The following is an 18,787-nucleotide window of genomic DNA, read 5'->3' as shown; positions in this document are numbered from 1 at the left end:
GCTGCAAAAGATGTCAGTGCTATATAAATACATAATAATAATATGGTAGGACATTAGACTAGGACTATGGTAGGATTATTAGATTGTGAGCTCCTCTGAGGACAGTCAGTGACATGGGTATGTACGCACTAAAGTACTGCAGAAGATGTCCAACACTTGCCTTGGTGGTGTAGTCTGATGTATGCAAAACGTATGTTTTATTGCGAGGTGTCTTTATATTATTTACTGAGAAGCAATTATAATTGTTCTAATGTATGGATCGCCTTTATAGAACTCATAATTTGTGGAACTCATTCGTGTACAATGAAATCAGTCATATTTGTTTTTCAGTAAATTGTATAAAGAAAATACAGTACAGGCATCTCACAATAAATAAAAGAAAAGTTTGGTGTGCAACACCAGATTGTATTATTACACTTATTTGCACAGTATGAGCATTAAAGGAAACCTGTAATGACTTAAAACAATGTGTTTCACTTACCTGGGGTTTCTGCCAGCCCCCTGCAGCCGCCCTGTGTCTGCACCGTACTGGAACTATCATCCAGTACCATGCTGTGGCTCAGTTTCGTTATCGCAAGTCGATGGCCACTGCGCCTGTTTGGCCTGGCCATGCACATCCACGTTCCCCTCGCTGGAAGCGTCCTGCGCAGGCGCAGTAAGAGGTTTTCCCGTACTGTGCAGGACTCTCCCGGCGACGGTAGCATGAACAAGGAGGGCATGGCCAAGGTCGTACAGGAGCAGTGGCTGACTTGCAAAAACAAAAGTTAACTGTGGCGGGGGACTGGAGGCTCATTCAGAGATGGGGACAGGGCGGCTGCAGGGAGGCTGGCAGAAGCCCCAGGTAAGTGAAACACATTTTTTTTTAAACATTACAGGTTTCCGAAAGAAAAAATTCCGCTGCACCAGGGCTGGGTAATCATAGCCTTCCGGAGCCTTCCAGAGCTCCGATACGCGTCAGCCTTTTCTGTGCTCACTGATGTATCAATAAAGTTGAAGAAACGGTTTTTACCCAGCCCTGGTGCAGCGGAATTTTTTCTTTTTGTTCAAGTTCCTGGTGATTCAAGATTCCTGCTCCCATGGTTTGAATGGCGATGGTTGAAGCGGTCCCTTTCCTTGCTACATTACAGGTTTCCTTTCATTTTGGTTTGATGTCCATATAATTAGCAGCCAGCAGTTTGTGTGTGATGTGCAGCCCTGCCATGCCTGTCAGGGCTCTGCAATATGTCACATACACAGCACCGTAAGAAATTCTGTGTCATCTGCTCCTGGCTGCAGAGGTCGTATAGCCCTGGAGCACATGACACCTCTCTCCCTGAAACACAATGATTTTATACCTGGCTGGGGGAGAAGATGCTGTCCTGAGCAGAGTATGCAGCTCTCTCTCTCCCATAGCTGCTACTTCTTGATCTGGTTGTCTGCACGGAATTAGTGGGGGCAGGCTCCATCAGCTGGCTGCCTCTCTCTCATTGGCTGGAGGGAGGTACCGGCAGCAAAAAGAATGCCGCTGATTGGAGGGCAGGGGAAAGAAGGCTTTGATCCTTATCACTGTGTGCCCGCTCTGCCTGTGTAGCTGCGGTGCACACAAGATAGAATAATAATCAGGGAAAGTGATTTATTCTGAGGGACACCTGTCAAAGGACTTAGGACAGGGTAAACTTTTGGCGGAGCAGTGCGGGCCCGCTAGTATGGCTACGGGCCAACTTTCAAAGCACTGCAGGCCACTTGTAATGTTAATTAAAAAAAACAACCACAGGCCAAGTTTTCTGGCGCTGTGGGCAGTGGCGGCGCCAGGGGGGTGCTTGGGGGTGCTCAAGCACCCCCTAAATTTGTCCAAGCACCCACAAACACCCCCTGGCGTGAACTGACTTCAGGCGTCTAAGAGACGCCGAGTCAGTTCACAGCGGCTGCCCGAAGCAGCAGAGCAGGGCTACGGTAAGATGGCCGCCTGAAGCCCTGCTCTGCAGACTTGGAGTCTGCAGTGCAGGGCTTCGGGCGGCCATTTTCCCGAAGCTCTGTGAGCGCAGGAGGAGGAGGGCAGCCCGCAGCATGATGGCCAGTGACAAGCCGCTGGCGGACGCCCCCCGGGCTTCGGGCTCCTCCATGGTGCTGCCCGGAGGGGTCATCAACCCGTCTGTCCCCATCCGCAACTTGAGGATGAAATTCGCCATCCTCATCGGCCTCATCGGCCTCATCCAGGTCGGGGAAGTCAGCAACAGGGACATTGTGGAGACCGTGCTCAACCTGGTAAGAGGATGTCTGTGCAGAGCTGCTGCCTGGCACTATGAGCCGAAATTTTCGAAATTTCGAACTGCTTTTATTACGCATGCGAAATTTAACATTACGACCCAAATTCGTAATTTCGTAATTAATTTTCAAATCGTAATTTACAATTTCGTAATCGAAATTTCACTCCCGTAAGGACGAATTTCGTGTCTCCAACCGAAATTTTACTTTTTCAGGTTTGTAAGGGTTTCTATCCCTCTAGATGCCTAAAATGAATAGCACAGCCAGCCAGCCCTCCAACAGTTGTCCAAACACCGAGCACAAAGTTTTGCATGCGTAAAGTTTTACGCACGCAAAATACCCCATGGGGTTCAATGGCGCAGCGCGCGCACGCAAAAGGAAAAGACATGCCTGGATGGAATCAAACCTGTAACCTTGCTGTTACCAGCCAGACACACTAACCAATTGCACCACAGCCAGGCTAGCTGTGACCTAACTCTACATGGCTATCTGGGGCTCTGTTGGCTCTGTTTGGACAACTGTTGAACGCAAAAGGAAAAGACATGCCTGGATGGAATCGAACCTGTAACCTTGCTGTTACCAGCCAGACACACTAACCAATTGCACCACAGCCAGGCTAGCTGTGACCTAACTCTACATGGCTATCTGGGGCTCTGTTGGCTCTGTTTGGACAACTGTTGAACGCAAAAGGAAAAGACATGCCTGGATGGAATTGAACCTGTAACCTTGCTGTTACCAGCCAGACACACTAACCAATTGCACCACAGCCAGCCTAGCATTTAGCACTGTGAAACCATCCTCTGCTAGGCATGATTTCATTTTTGCACCTCACTCTATCGCATGGTCCAATCACAAAGCCCTGCACCCAGCATGTGTCTCATATGACTGTCTACAAGTAAGATTTAGGTTAGCAGTCTATTTAGTGTGTGTTTGGTGGTATGGTGGTGAGCATAGCTGTCTTCCATGTGGTTGGCCTGGGTTTGATCCCTGGACATGTCATGAATGTGAGTATGGTTTTGAAATACTACAAATCTCTGGAGAGAGAGAGAGAGAGAGAGAGAGAGAGAGAGAGAGAGAGAGAGAGAGAGAGAGAGAGAGAGAGAGAGAGAGAGAGAGAGAGAGAGAGAGAAGGCTGGCTGGCCTATTCATTTTAGGCATCTAGAGGGATAGAAACCTTTGCAAACTTTAAAATACTAAATTTCGTAATCGTAATTACGAAAATTTGCGTAATTTGCGAAAATTACGAAATTTCGATTACTGCTAAAATCGTAATTGTAGTAATTTCGCGAAATTTCGGAAATTCGTAATTAGGTCATTACGCTCATCCCTACCTGGCACCAGCAGATCCAGGGAAAGCTGGCTGCCTGTGTTGCACACACCATAGTGATTGGGGCTGCCTGCATGTCACCAGCAGATCCAGCGAGGGCTGCCTGCCTGTGTTACCCACACTATAGAGATATGGGGGCTGCCTGCCTGTCACCAGCAGATCCAGGGAGGGCTGCCTGCCTGCCTGCCCATGTTATCCACACCATAGTGATAGGGGCTGCCTCTGTTACCAGCAGATCCAGTGAGGGCTGCCTGTGTTACCCACACCATAGTGATAGAGGCTGCCTGCCTGTGTTACCCACACCATAGAGATATGAGGGCTGCCTGCCTGTGCTGAGCATTGTGCATATTGGGATCAGATCTGCTGAGCATTGTGCATATTGGGGTCAGATCTGCTGAGCATTGTGCATATTGGGGTCAGAACTGCTGAGCATTGTGCATATTGGCGTCAGAACTGCTGAGCATTGTGCATATTGGGGTCAGAACTGCTGAGCATTGTGCATATTGGGGTCAGATCTGCTGAGCACTGTGCATATTGGGGTCAGAACTGCTGAGCTTTGTGCATATTGGGGTCAGATCTGCTGAGCATTGTGCATATTGGGGTCAGAACTGCTGAGCATTGTGCATATTGGGGTCAGAACTGCTGAGCATTGTGTATATTGGGGTCAGATCTGCTGTGCATTGGGCATATTGTGGTCAGATCTGCTGAGGATTGTACATATTGGGGTCATATCTGATAACGATTGTGCATATTGGGGTCATATCTGATAAAAATTGTGCATATTGGGGTCATATCTGATAACGATTGTGCATATTGGGGTCATATCTGATAACGATTGTGCATATTGGAGTCATATCTGATAACGATTGTGCATATGTCATATCTGATAACGATTGTGCATATGTCATATCTGATAACGATTGTGCATATGTCATATCTGATAACGATTGTGCATATTGGAGTCATATCTGATAACGATTGTGCATATTGGGGTCATATCTGATAACGATTGTGCATATTGGGGTCATATTTGATAACGGTTGTGCATATTGGGGTTATTGAACGTATGTTTTGTTCAAATCTGCTCACATTACGTGTATTTTCTTGACAAAACCTGCACAATTATGTGAATTTTCTGGGGAAAGGGTCACCAAAACTTGGGCCCTCTGTCTTTGCGTGGCACTTTTAAAGGGAACCCGAGGTGATAATAAGATTGAGGCTGCCATATTTATCTCCTTTTCAGCAATACCAGCTGCCTGGCTGCCGTGTTGGTCCTCTGCCTCTAATTCTTTCAACCATAGACCCTGAACAAGCATGCAGCAGGTCGGGGGTTTCTGACAATATTGTCAGAACTTTATACTAGTAAAAAGGATATATGTAGCAAAAGACTGAAGAAACTTGAAGAGTTTATATGCAAAAATACAAAAGATTTTTATTGAAGACAACACTTGTGCAAAAATATGTATAAAAAGTATCCATCAGGGAACATTTTCCATAGCAGAGAATGGCAAAAATGCATCAGTTGTTAACATCAAGATTAGTGCAGTTGTGCAAATTGAGGCGACAACGTCGACTTGTTTCGGGATAGACCCTTCATCAGGCCTCCAAAAATAGAGACAAATCTGTATAGTTAACACATGTTCTTAATAAACATCTGGACAACATCAAGCCAGGATTAACCACTCATCCAATTTTCAGACACAGGAACCGCACAAGGCAGGAGCTGGAGAGGAATGGCCTATGTAGGTGTTGTGGCACACCTGAAAGGATATCATCATCATCTCTTTTTCCCTGTATACAGAATATTGTCAGAACTGACAAGATTAGCTGCATGCTTGTTTCTGGTGTAATTCAGTCCACTACTGCAGCCAAATAGATCAGCAGGGCTGCCAGGCAACTAGTATTGTTTAAAAGGAAATAAATATGGCAGCCACCATATCACTCTCACCCTGGGTTCATTTTAAATTACAGTTAGCCCCGCCCTCATCCGGTCATGACCACGCCTATTTTTACACTTGACTCCCACAGAGACCTGTAATTTTGGACTGATTTGAGTAATTGATCCCCTTCAATAGACTGATGTGGTGTGTGAGCTCAGTGCTGCTGATGGAGGGATAATTATTTGCTTTTAGTAAAGGAATTTGTAATCTTTGTATGTGGGACAGTGTTTAGCCTCTCAGGTTGCTTGCCATAGCTTTTTTATTTAAAGAGAACCCAATCAGCAGGGAGGGAAGGGATGCGGGCGAGGACCGGAGCTATGGAGGAGGCGAGGAAGCGGCACAGACTGACAGATGCAGAGGTAAACAGCTGGCTGCGTCACGCTGTGTGTCGACAGCTCGGCGACTTATGGGGGGCAAGCAGAGCGCGGGGGGGGGGGCAGAGAGGAGCAGTATAGCAACAGAGGCTGGGCAGTATATGCAGACCCAGCATCTGTGTGCTGATAGCATTCTTAGAACCCACCTCCGGTTCTCTTTAAAAGTGTAAGACCAGCCATAATGTCTAAAGTACCCCTGAACTGGAGGCAACCATAATTACTTCCCTTTTAATAATACCAGTTTCCTGGCAGTCCAGCTGATCTCTTTGGCTGCAGCAGTGTCTTAATCACACACCTGAAATAAGCATGTCAGCACGGCAGCCAGGCAATGGGTATTGCTTCAAAGAAAATAAATATGGCAGCCTCCATATCCCTCTATGTTCAGATGTGTGTTAATTTAAGTTGTGGATATAGTTTGTAAGGCAGGATCCACACTATAAGTGCTTTTGTGAGTGCTTGCGTTTGATTAGCGCTCGCTAATGAAAAAAAATCACTCACATTCACTTTCATTAAAATCGTGTTAAAATCGCGTACAAATCGACACGATGACTTGCGTATTTCAAATATATGTGATTGCAGCAATTGCGTCGATTTTATTTTTTACCGTGATTTTAATGAAAGTGAATGAGCGATTTTTTAAAAAAGCGCTCTGCAAGTGCTAATCAAACGCAAGCGCTCACAAAAGTGCTTACAGTGTGAATCCGGCCTCAGGGCTAGACCTGCAGTCAGGATTTTCTTAAAATGGTTTTACTTTCCCCCACGCTGGTATTTTATTGTATCTGTGTCACGACTGGTAAAGAGTTCTTTTCACTTCCTATTCTTGATGGCTGTTACTGGGGAAACTGAACCAAGGTGGCAACAATAGTCTGACACCAGGTCTAAACTACACCAATGACTCTGAATCTAAAATGAAAAAAATTGGCTTGCGTTTCACTTTTGCAGTGACTACCAGACCCACAGTACCTGTAAATCCCCCAAGGAAGGCTCTCTGCTGGGTTTTCCCAACAATCTACTCTATACAAACAGTACATCAATACCCACCATGCAGTGCAGTCATGGGGAGCTTCACTACTGGGGGTTTGATGAGAGGTCCACAAAGTGCAGACACAGTGTGTGGTGACCAAAATCATTATTAGTGATAAGTCTCAGATAAAAGTTTGATGTACACCTTGGAATAGGCATCCAAAATGATTTTTGATGATCATTTCTGGTTACCTAAGTTTCAAATTTGTTGAGGCTTTTAACACACTCTAACCACACAGGCAGGTATCCCCAGAGGAGACACACACGGCACACAATTTATCCCCAGACGCACCACAAGAGGAGGATTTACACATAGTTGACTTCAATGAAGACACAAACATTTAGGCCAATTCGTTCTAATTTTATTTTATACTGCCTGAATACAGGTACAAATTGTATTTACAATTGTCATGGGGTCATCTCACCCCGGGATCCAGAAGAAGGCGAAAAAACCCCCAGAGGCAAGTTAGGTCTGATTTGTGCCTCGGAGGGGAAAAAATTCCTTCTTGACTCCTATGTGGCAGTCGGCTTTTACCCTGGATCCCAGGTATCTCCCCAGATCATGCTGCCTCGCTGTCTCTGCTGGGCATCTTCTGTCTTCTCTTCTTATCTGGTTGGGAATCTTCTGTCACCTCTTGCAGGGACATCCACAGATGGTGAGGGGATTCTGGCTACATATACAAGGAGGGGGGAAGGATCAGCCTACCTATACAAGGGGGGAATTTGGCTACCTTTGCTGTGGGGGATTTGGTTACCTAGGGGGGACTCCGGGGAAACATAAGTGGCAGAATGCTACCTTTATTGGTGGGAATTTGGCTACTTATACTGAGGGTAGGAGGCACATAATGTTACTTTTACTGGGGGGGGGGGAATACAGCTACTTATGCTTCGGGGGGACTCTGGCTAACTATACAGGGAAAGGGAGGGGGAGGGGATCTGACTACCTATACAAGGGAGACTATGGCTGCCTGTACTTACCTCTCGCTATTTTTAATGGAGTCTCTTGTTACTTATACATAGGAGTGGACTCCTACATATCGGAGGAGACTCAGACCTACCTACGCTAGGGTTGTTTTTGCCCAACTATACTGGGGGGGGGGGGGTATAAGGCTCCTTAACTGGTGGAATATAAGGCTACCTATACTGGTAGGAGTCTGGATACACATATGTGTATGATCAGAGCGTCTTGGTCTGATCTAGACAAGAGGGGTCTGAGCCCCATAAAGTGTCTGCCACGGGGCTAAAAAGCCTCCTGTGGCCATGCGGTAAAAGAATGTCAAATCCGGTAATATGGAAATCCATGGAGGGAGACCCAGGTGCACTCGATATGAGCGGATGTTCTGCCATCTGCCCTAATCCAGGAAGCGCCCCTATGTCTTCATGCACCGGTTACATCACCTCAACTAGGAGATCCACTATGTGTCTGACCAGAGAGTCTAGGTCTGATCTATACAAGAGGGGTCTGAGCCCCACAATGTGTCTGACCAGAGCGTATAGCTCTGATCTATACAAGAGGGGTCTGAGCCCCACAATGTGTCTGACCAGAGCGTATAGCTCTGATCTATACAAGAGGGGTCTGAGCCCCACAATACGTCTGCCACGGGGCTAAAAAGCCTCCCATGACCATGCGGTGAAAGAAAGTCAAATCCAGTAATATGGAAATCCATGGAGGGAGACCCAGGTGCACTCGATATGAGCGGATGTTCCGCCATCTGCCCTAATCCAGGAAGCGCTCCTACGTCCTCATGCACCTGTTACATCACCTCAACAAGGAGATCCACTATGTGTCATGTCCGATAATAAAGTGAATATTCAGTGTTAGAAGTGGCCTTGATGGAAATAAAGTTGCGAGAGCTCTCAGGATGTTTCTGGCCCTCGCACTAGCCACATAGCATTCTGATGGTTACCAAGGGCTCGCCATGCTGCTGCTGCTGCAACCCCATTGGTGGAATAGGCTCTTCACCCAGAGAGTCCTGCACATCCCCCCACTGACCACATGGGAAAGAGCTGTAACCCCCTGCTGGCCACTACACTCTACCTATCACTACCTACTGGCCATTATAATCCACCCATCATTACCTGCTGGCCACTACAATCCAACTATTACTACCTTCTGGTCAGTACAATCTACCTGTAACCCCCTACAGGCCACTACAATCCACATATTACTGCCTGCTGGCCACTATAATCCACCTAATACTACATGCTGGCCACTACAATCTACCTATCACTACCTACTGGCCATTATAATCCACCCATCATTACCTGCTGGCCACTACAATCCAACTATTACTACCTTCTGGTCAGTACAATCTACCTGTAACCCCCTACAGGCCACTACAATCCACCTATTACTGCCTGCTGGCCACTATAATCCACCTAATACTACATGCTGGCCACTACAATCTACCTACCATTACCTGCTGGCCACTACAGTCCACCTATTACTACGTGCTGGTCAGTACAATCTACCTGTCACTACCTGCTGGCCACTACAATCTACCTGTCACTACCTGCTGGTCAGTGCAATCTGCCTGCCACTACTTGCTGACCACTACAATCTACCTATCACTATCTGCTGGCCACTACAATCTACCTAATACTGCCTGCTGACCACCACTACAATCTACCTATCAGTACCTGCTCTCCAGTACAATCTACCTGTCACTACCTGCTGGCCACTACAATATACCTGTCACTACCTGCTGGCCACTGTAGTTTACCTATCAGTACCTGCTGGTCAGTACAATCTACCTGTCACTACCTGCTGGCCACTATAATCCACTTATTACTACCTGCTGGCCACTACAATTTACCTATGACTACTTGCTGGCCACTATACTCCCCCTATGACTGCTTGCTGGCCACTACAATCTACCTGTCAATATCTGCTGGTCACTAAAATGTATCCATCACTAGCTGCTGGCCACTGCAATCTACCAAGGTATAGATAAAACCTTGATGCTGCAACCACAATTTTTGTTCAGCACCAGGGAGTCAACCAGTCCACACCCGTATTCACCAAGGGTATAACAACAGTCCAGAATAGAAAAAGACTGGGTCTCGACCTGGATTTTAGGCCGATTGGCCAATTTTATTATGCAGAAACCACAGTGCAAAAGCACAACGTTTCGACCTAGTGGTCTTTATCAAGTGCTTGATAAGTAAACACTTGATAAAGACCACTAAGTCGAAACGTTGTGCTTTTGCACTGTGGTTTCTGCATAATAAAATTGGCCAATCGGCCTAAAATCCAGGTCAAGACCCAGTCTTTTTCTATTCTGGACTGCAATCTACCAGTCACTACCTGCTGCCCATTACAATCTACCTATCACTATCTGCTGCCCACTACAATCTCTACAATCTACCAGTCACTACCTGCTGCCCATTACAATCTACCTATCACTATCTGCTGCCCACTACAATCTACCTATCACTATCTGTTGATCACTATATTTTACCTATCACTACTTGCCAGCCACTAGAATCTAACATTTGCCCCTTACTAGGATTTAATGATCAATACCTGACTGTCACTACAATCTGCCCATAACTACCTGCCTACATACCTATCTGCCCATACCTACCTGCCAGTAGAATCAGTTTTTGACTGTGTATGTATGTGGGGTGGACACAGGTTGCCTCTCCTGGGGAGCCAAGTAGGTCACACATGGTCTTGCAAGCTGGCAAGCCACAATCACTGAAAGAGATCAGAAAGACAACGTGTTAGTTTAGTCCAACAACGAGATAAATAAATATTTCAACATTCAGTTGCATATTATGCATACTATTATGCATGGTCAAACTGACCATCCCTACTGCTGATCTCAGTGAAGGGGGGGGGGGGGGAATCAGACTTCAGGGAGGTCTTTCCTGGTTATTGTAGTTAGGATCCCATTGAGCAATATGTACAGTGTGCTGTACTCATCCGCTGGACGTATATCTACAACCTTATATGGAGATCATATATTATTTATGTTGTGAATACTGTGCTGGAGCGGCAGAACTGTGAATTATGAGACAAAATAAAGACTTACCACCTCCATGTCACCAGTCCTCCAGGAACAGGCCCGCCCGGGAGAAGGGGCCACCATACGGTCGCGGAGTCTCTGTCAGGGGGGGGGGAGAAAACATGTTGATTAGTCATACTGTTCACACAAAATAATGATCTAAAGATCAATTGAGATTACATTGAAATAGTTCTAGTTTTGTAAAGGAAATCTGTCTCCCCCCCCCCCCCCCCTAGTTATTACAGTTCATGTTTTGCATACAAACTATGCTCAACTTTGCTCAAAGCTGCTCTAAAAGTCTCACTAAATGTTGCAGCTGCATGGTATAGTGCAGTCAGCATGAAATCTAAATCTATTGATATGCAGCTGTGACTGATTGATGCAGTGCAATACTATGTGCCACTGATCTACCGCCACGCCTCCCCCACCTCTATTTGTTCAAGTAAAAATAGATACAAATTATGATTGATGTGTCACATTGTGCTATAGATTCCCATGACAGGGAAATTTGATGTGTGTATGGCTCACTTTAGTATTGGTCTGTCAGAGGCAAAATACTAGACAATGTGACAGAAATCCCTATTCATCACTTTAGGGTAGGTATGATCCTAGCACCAATTAGATTCAGCTGTGGGGATAAAAATGTATATTGCAGTTACCAATACTTCACTATATAAGCTTTGTAACACATTTGTCATGTGCAGCTTTGGCTCTCCTTCCCCATTGCTCAACTCAATCTGCTTAATCCTCTTACAGAGAGACCTAATTTCTCACACCTGACCCTAAACTCCCATCATAAGGTGTAACCTGTTTCCTGACATCTAGGACTGACCTCTTTCCAACATTAGCCCCTTCCTTATGACTAATATTAATGTCTTTCTGATGCCTAACCAGCCTAGCGTCTAAAACTTACTAAACCTAAATCCCCCCCAGCACACACTACCTACCTAATGCCTAGACCCCCCCCCCCCCCCCCCCCCCCCACATACACTACCTGCCTAATGTCTAAACCTAAACTCCTCCCCCCAGCACACACTACCTACCTAATGCCTAGACCCCCACACACACACATACAGTACCTGCCTAATGTCTAAACCGAAACTCCTCCCCCCAGCACACACTACCTACCTAATGCCTAGACCCCCCCCCCCCACACATACAGTACCTGCCTAATGTCTAAACCTAAACTCCTCCCCCCCAGCACACACTACCTACCTAATGCCTAGACCCCCCCCCCACACACACATACAGTACCTGCCTAATGTCTAAACCTAAACTCCTCCCCCCCAGCACACACTACCTACCTAATGCCTAGACCCCCTCCCCCCCACACATACAGTACCTGCCTAATGTCTAAACCTAAACTCCTCCCCCCAGCACACACTACCTACCTAATGCCTAGACCCCCCCCCCACACACACACACACATACAGTACCTGCCTAATGTCTAAACCTAAACTCCCCCCCCCCCCCACCCCGCACACACTATCTACCACACTTCTAACCCTTCACCCGTCTGCACAAACAACCTACCTAATGCCTACACCTAAACTCTTCCCCTGCGCACACTGCCTACCGAATGCCTAATCCTTATTAACCCCCCACACACACTCAATCTACCTACCTAATGCCTAACCCTTAACCCTCCCCCCCCCAGCACACACACACACACTACCTGCCTAAACCCACACACATTAACTACCAAAGTGCCCATTTCCACTAGCCGAGATACGATGCATTTGTGGCAAAAAAAAGCCAAAAAATGCTAGTTCTCGGGCGCCACCATAGACACCTAAAAATATCAGCATTTGGGAGCCTGCGGTGCCCGATATATAGCGGGTGCTGTAGCATCACCTGCTATTTACTGGGTGTTCATATTTCTGCTCCGCCGCGCAAATACTGATATATTTCCCATTGCGCCTATTGCGGCACCCAATTAGTCCACTTGCCGCATGCGCCCTTTTTTATCCTTTACTTATGCGCAGGAAAGAAACTGACATCCTGCTGCATAATTCTGCACATTCTGTGCATCTTTTTTATTACATTAGCGGCTGTGAAAAAAATGTGTGCGTTTTTCTGCATCCAAACACACATGGTGGGAAGAAAACACACACAGAAAACTGAAAGCCAAGTGTCCCGTGCATTATAGTGGATGAAATACGGTGTTCCCTTTACTAATCTCTTACGTGTAGGAGCAGGTTCACTCAACCGGAAGAGTGGGTGCACTCGCCTGCCTGTCTTCTGATCCCAGGACTTCTGGATAGCCAGGGCAGTCGGCATGGCATTCCTGGTTCTTTCACGGTGCTGGAAAGAGAAATATATATTACATTTTGAATGAACACAGAGAACAATAGATATTCTACCTGATTAGCACTAATTAAGGTTAATTAGCTGCAATAGGGAGGAATAATAATACTCACCAGAGATCTCTGCACTTCAACGAGCTGTGAGTACAGCAGGATGGCGTTAGTGTTGGGCGAACAGTGTTCGCCACTGTTCGGGTTCTGCAGAACATCACCCTGTTCGGGTGATGTTCGAGTTCGGCCGAACACCTGACGGTGCTCGGCCAAACCGTTCGGCCATATGGCCGAACTAAGAGCGCATGGCCGAACGTTCCCCGAACGTTCGGCTAGCGCTGTGATTGGCCGAACGGGTCACGTGGTTCGGACCCGAACGCGCTCTGATTGGCCGAACTGTCACGTGGTTCGGGTAAATAAATACCCGAACCACGTCATATCTCCGCCATTTGTCTGTGGGTTTAGCTTTGGGTAGGCAGGCAGGGTAGTTCGCGCTCCAGCCACGCTAGCCAGGGTCCCCCCCAGTCATTGTGTGTCGCTGCTGGGAATAGTAGTACACCGCTCGCTCAGCATTCTGTTTACTGCCACTCTGTGTACCTCGCTCAGCCACACTATATAGCATTCTGTTTACTGCCACTCTGTGTCTGCTGGGAATAGTAGTACACCGCTTGCACAGCCACACTATATAGCATTCTGTTTACTGCCACTCTGTGTACCTCGCTCAGCCACACTATATAGCATTCTGTTTACTGCCACTCTGTGTCTGCTGGGAATAGTGGTACACCGCTCGCTCAGCCACACTATATAGCATTCTGTTCACTGTTCTGTGTCTGCTTGGAATAGTGGTACACCGCTCGTTCAGCCACACTATATAGCATTCTGTGTACTGTTCTGTGTCTGCTGGGAACAGTAGTACACCGCTCGTTCAGCCACACTATATAGCATTCTGTGTACTGTTCTGTGTCTGCTGGGAACAGTAGTACACCGCTCGCTCAGCCACACTATATAGCATTCTGTTCACTGTTCTGTGTCTGCTGGGAATAGTGGTACACCGCTCGCTCAGCCACACTATATAGCATTCTGTTCACTGTTCTGTGTCTGCTGGGAATAGTGGTACACCGCTCGCTCAGCCACACTATATAGCATTCTGTTCACTGTTCTGTGTCTGCTGGGAATAGTGGTACACCGCTCGCTCATCCACACTATATAGCATTCTGTTCACTGTTCTGTGTCTGCTGGGAATAGTGGTACACCGCTCGCTCAGCCACACTATATAGCATTCTGTTCACTGTTCTGTGTCTGCTGGGAATAGTGGTACACCGCTCGCTCAGCCACACTATATAGCATTCTGTTCACTGTTCTGTGTCTGCTGGAATAGTGGTACACCGCTCGCTCAGCCACACTATATAGCATTCTGTTCACTGTTCTGTGTCTGCTGGGAATAGTGGTACACCGCTCGCTCAGCCACACTATATAGCATTCTGTTCACTGTTCTGTGTCTGCTGGGAATAGTGGTACACCGCTCGCTCAGCCACACTATATAGCATTCTGTTTACTGTTCTGTGTCTGCTGGGAATAGTGGTACACCGCTCGCTCATCCACACTATATAGCATTCTGTTCACTGTTCTGTGTCTGCTGGGAATAGTGGTACACCGCTCGCTCAGCCACACTATATAGCATTCTGTTCACTGTTCTGTGTCTGCTGGGAATAGTGGTACACCGCTCGCTCAGCCACACTATATAGCATTCTGTTCACTGTTCTGTGTCTGCTGGGAACAGTAGTACACCGCTCGTTCAGCCACACTATATAGCATTCTGTGTACTGTTCTGTGTCTGCTGGGAACAGTAGTACACCGCTCGTTCAGCCACACTATATAGCATTCTGTGTACTGTTCTGTGTCTGCTGGGAACAGTAGTACACCGCTCGTTCAGCCACACTATATAGCATTCTGTTCACTGTTCTGTGTCTGCTGGGAATAGTGGTACACCGCTCGCTCAGCCACACTATATAGCATTCTGTTCACTGTTCTGTGTCTGCTGGGAACAGTAGTACACCGCTCGTTCAGCCACACTATATAGCATTCTGTGTACTGTTCTGTGTCTGCTGGGAACAGTAGTACACCGCTCGTTCAGCCACACTATATAGCATTCTGTTCACTGTTCTGTGTCTGCTGGGAATAGTGGTACACCGCTCGCTCAGCCACACTATATAGCATTCTGTGTACTGTTCTGTGTCTGCTGGGAACAGTAGTACACCGCTCGTTCAGCCACACTATATAGCATTCTGTTCACTGTTCTGTGTCTGCTGGGAATAGTGGTACACCGCTCGCTCAGCCACACTATATAGCATTCTGTTCACTGTTCTGTGTCTGCTGGGAATAGTGGTACACCGCTCACCCGTCACTGTATAGCATTGTGCTCTGTGTCGCTGCTGGGAATAGTGGTACTGTATAGCATTTCTGTACTGCCACTGTACTGCTGCCAGTCAGCGTGTACTGTAAGGATAAGTGAAATGAGGAAGAAATCCGGTGAAAGAGGGAGGGGCAAGGGAAGAGGTGTTTCCCCTGACGGTTCACGTACAGGCCACAGGGGAGCACCCAAGAAAACCCACTCAATACCACCCATGTTGTCCAGGACAACAACCCTCACAAATCCAAAAGAACAGGACCAGATAATTACTTGGATGACCTCTCAAGCGTCCAGCAGTGGGTTAAGCAGCACCAGCACATCACGCACGAGGTCCGAGTCCTCAGCCAGTTACAAGGAGCCAGTGGGCACAAAGCTGACACAACCGGCAGCGACACCACGCACACAACTGCCAGATAACCAGTCCGATGAATTACCTCAGGACACAATGGGGTATTCGCAGGAGCTATTCCCAGCCCAACAAACTTCCACCTTTCAAAGGTCAATGGAGGAACAGCCAGAAATGTTGTGCCTGGATTCACAACCGTTAACTGTGGGAAATGTACCGCGCACTGAAATACGAGGCGAGTCCGAAGAGGACTCGGAAACCCAAATCCCAGAGCAATTTGGGCAGGAGGGGTTGCAATTGCAGGAGGTCGGCCGACAAGATCTGGAAGACGACGTTGGAGTGTGCTGCGCAGAGGTTGTTGTGGGGAGCTCTACTCCACGGCGGTGGCCCACAATGACATATGACGAGTTTGAGGAGATGGAAGAGGAGGGTATGGACAATGTGGACAGAGACCCAGATTTTGTTTGTGAACGAGAACATCGCCGTCGTAGCAGCAGCACAGATGAGTCTGTTGAAGAACACACTGCTGCACGAGTTCGCCTTGTGCCACAAGGTAGGCGGCGCGCAATTTCAGGCACCACAAGCGTGGAAGTTCAAGTGAGAGGCAAAAGAGGAGCAAACAGAAATCGCCAGCAAGGAGGCAGGTGCTCCAAAGTCTGGGCTTTCTTTGAAGACTGCACTGAGGATGTTACCATGGCGATTTGCAAGGTGTGCAAGACCCGCCTGAGCAGGGGAAAAATATTAACAACCTCTCCACCACCAGCATGAGCCGTCACATGCTATCCAAACATCCCACTCTTTGGGCAAACGCGTCAGGACAGGGTACCAGAAACAACACTGCCTCCCTTGGGTTCACCAGACCCGCCTCAGCAGCAGCAGTAGCCCAGCCATTGCGTGGTTCACAACATTCACAAACATCAGACGACGCTGACACTGTCACTTTCCGGAGTAGTGCTCTTGAGGTCTCCCAGTGTTCATCAAACACAACAACCAACAGCCCTTCCGTGTGCAGCGCTACGGTTCAGTTGTCTGTGTCGGAGATGTTTGAGCGCAAGAGGAAATTGCCAGCAAATGACCCCCGGGCCGTGGCAGTAACAGCCAGCATAGCCAAGCTTCTGGCCTGCGAAATGCTGCCATATCGATTGGTGGAGACAAACAGCTTCAAGGGCATGATGTCAGTGGCCATCCCACGTTACGTGGTTCCCAGCCGCTACCACTTTGCACGCTCTGCAGTGCCTGAGTTGCATGAGCACGTGGTCAGCAAAATAACCCGAAGCTTGAAGAATGCCGTTGCCTGCAAGGTTCACCTCACCACTGACACCTGGACGAGTGCGTTCGGCCAGGGTAGATACATCTCCCTTACCGCGCACTGGGTGAACCTTGTGGAGCCTGGCAGCGATTCCTCACCTGCTACGGCACGGGTGTTGCCCACGCCACAAACAGCTGCACCGCCGTCCCTCCCACTGGATAACAGCAGCACCTACCTCTCTGACTCCTTCTCCTCCAACGCATCTCAAAGCTGTACCTCATCCGGAAACGCTAACCCAGCAGCAGTAGGATCGTGGAAGCAGTGCAGCACAGCTGTTGGCATGCGTCAGCAAGCGTTGCTGAAGCTAATCTGCCTTGGGGATAAGCAGCACACAGGGGAGGAAATTTGGAGGGGAATAAAGGAACAGACGGATTTGTGGCTGGCACCGCTGGACCTGAAACCGGGCATGGTTGTGTGTGATAATGGGAGTAATCTCATTCGCGCTTTAAGGTTGGCTAAGCTGACACACATCCCTTGCCTGGCGCACGTGATGAACCTAGTAGTTCAGCGGTTCCTGAGGACATACCCAGGCGTGCCCGATCTGCTGTTGAAGGTGCGTCGAGTGTCCAAACATTGTAGAAATTCCAGTACTGCTTCGGGGGCACTCGCCAAGATGCAGGAGCGCTTCAATCTCCCCCACCATCGCTTGCTGTGTGATGTCCCTACGCGCTGGAATTCTACGCTGCACATGCTAGCCCGCTTTTGCGAGCAGAAGAGTGCAGTGGTCCAGTACATGACGGCGCAGTACCGAGGCGCATCCGGCCAGCTGCCAAGCTTCTGTGGATCCGATTGGGCCAACATGTTGGACCTCTGCCAAGTCCTCCAAAATTTTGAGCAATCCACGTTGCTTGTGAGCAGTGACAACTCTTCAGTCAGCATTACCATACCACTGCTGTGTTTACTGAAGAGGTCGATGTTAAAAATCAAGGAAACAGCTGTCATGATGCAACTGGGGAATCTGAAGGAGAAAACGATCAGCGTGATGGTACCAACATCAGGCCATCCGCCTCAGGGAACGCTGGCCCCAGCAGCTATGACGAAGAAGAGGAGGAGGAACAGCTGGAGTTGGAGCAGGAATTTCATGCCACCACTGACGAGGGCCAGAGCGGTGCACGTTGGACTTCCACAATTCAACGCGAATGGTCAGCAGAAGCAGACCAGGAGGAAGGTGACGACTATGATGCATCACAACAACTATCACAACGCTCACAAGAGGATGATGAGGATTCTGGTAGGACTCTGGCACACATGGCTCAATTCATGCTAGACTGCATTGAACGTGACCCACGCATTGTGCGCATTCTGGACAACACCAATTACTGGGTTTATACCCTTCTGGATCCACGGTACAAACACAATGTTCCAAAACTGCTTGAAGAAAGAGTCAGACAGGTCAAAATGGAAGAATACCAGCAGGCCCTTGTGGAGACTTTAGAGAGGAGATTGACATCCTCCCCCTCCTCTAGCCAGTTGTACGCAGACAGACTGACTTCCGCAAACCCAGGAC

General features: G+C 48.0%; 1 long non-coding RNA gene across 1 annotated transcript; it reads right to left on the bottom strand.

Moving 5' to 3' along the window:
* Nucleotides 1–10,271: 10,271 nt before the first annotated feature.
* Nucleotides 10,272–13,212, bottom strand: LOC137533872 (uncharacterized). The gene is made up of 3 exons (XR_011024244.1): nt 13,105–13,212; nt 10,946–11,017; nt 10,272–10,608 (listed from the first exon to the last, which is right to left on the bottom strand). It is a non-coding gene; the product is annotated as an uncharacterized lncRNA (long non-coding RNA).
* Between the last annotated feature and the right edge of the window lie 5,575 nt (nt 13,213–18,787).

Source organism: Hyperolius riggenbachi, chromosome 10 (assembly GCF_040937935.1).
Source record: "Hyperolius riggenbachi isolate aHypRig1 chromosome 10, aHypRig1.pri, whole genome shotgun sequence".
Taxonomy (NCBI): Eukaryota; Metazoa; Chordata; class Amphibia; order Anura; family Hyperoliidae; genus Hyperolius; species Hyperolius riggenbachi.
The sequence above is the reverse complement of the archived record's forward strand: the minus strand, read 5'-3'. Positions and strand labels throughout refer to the sequence as shown.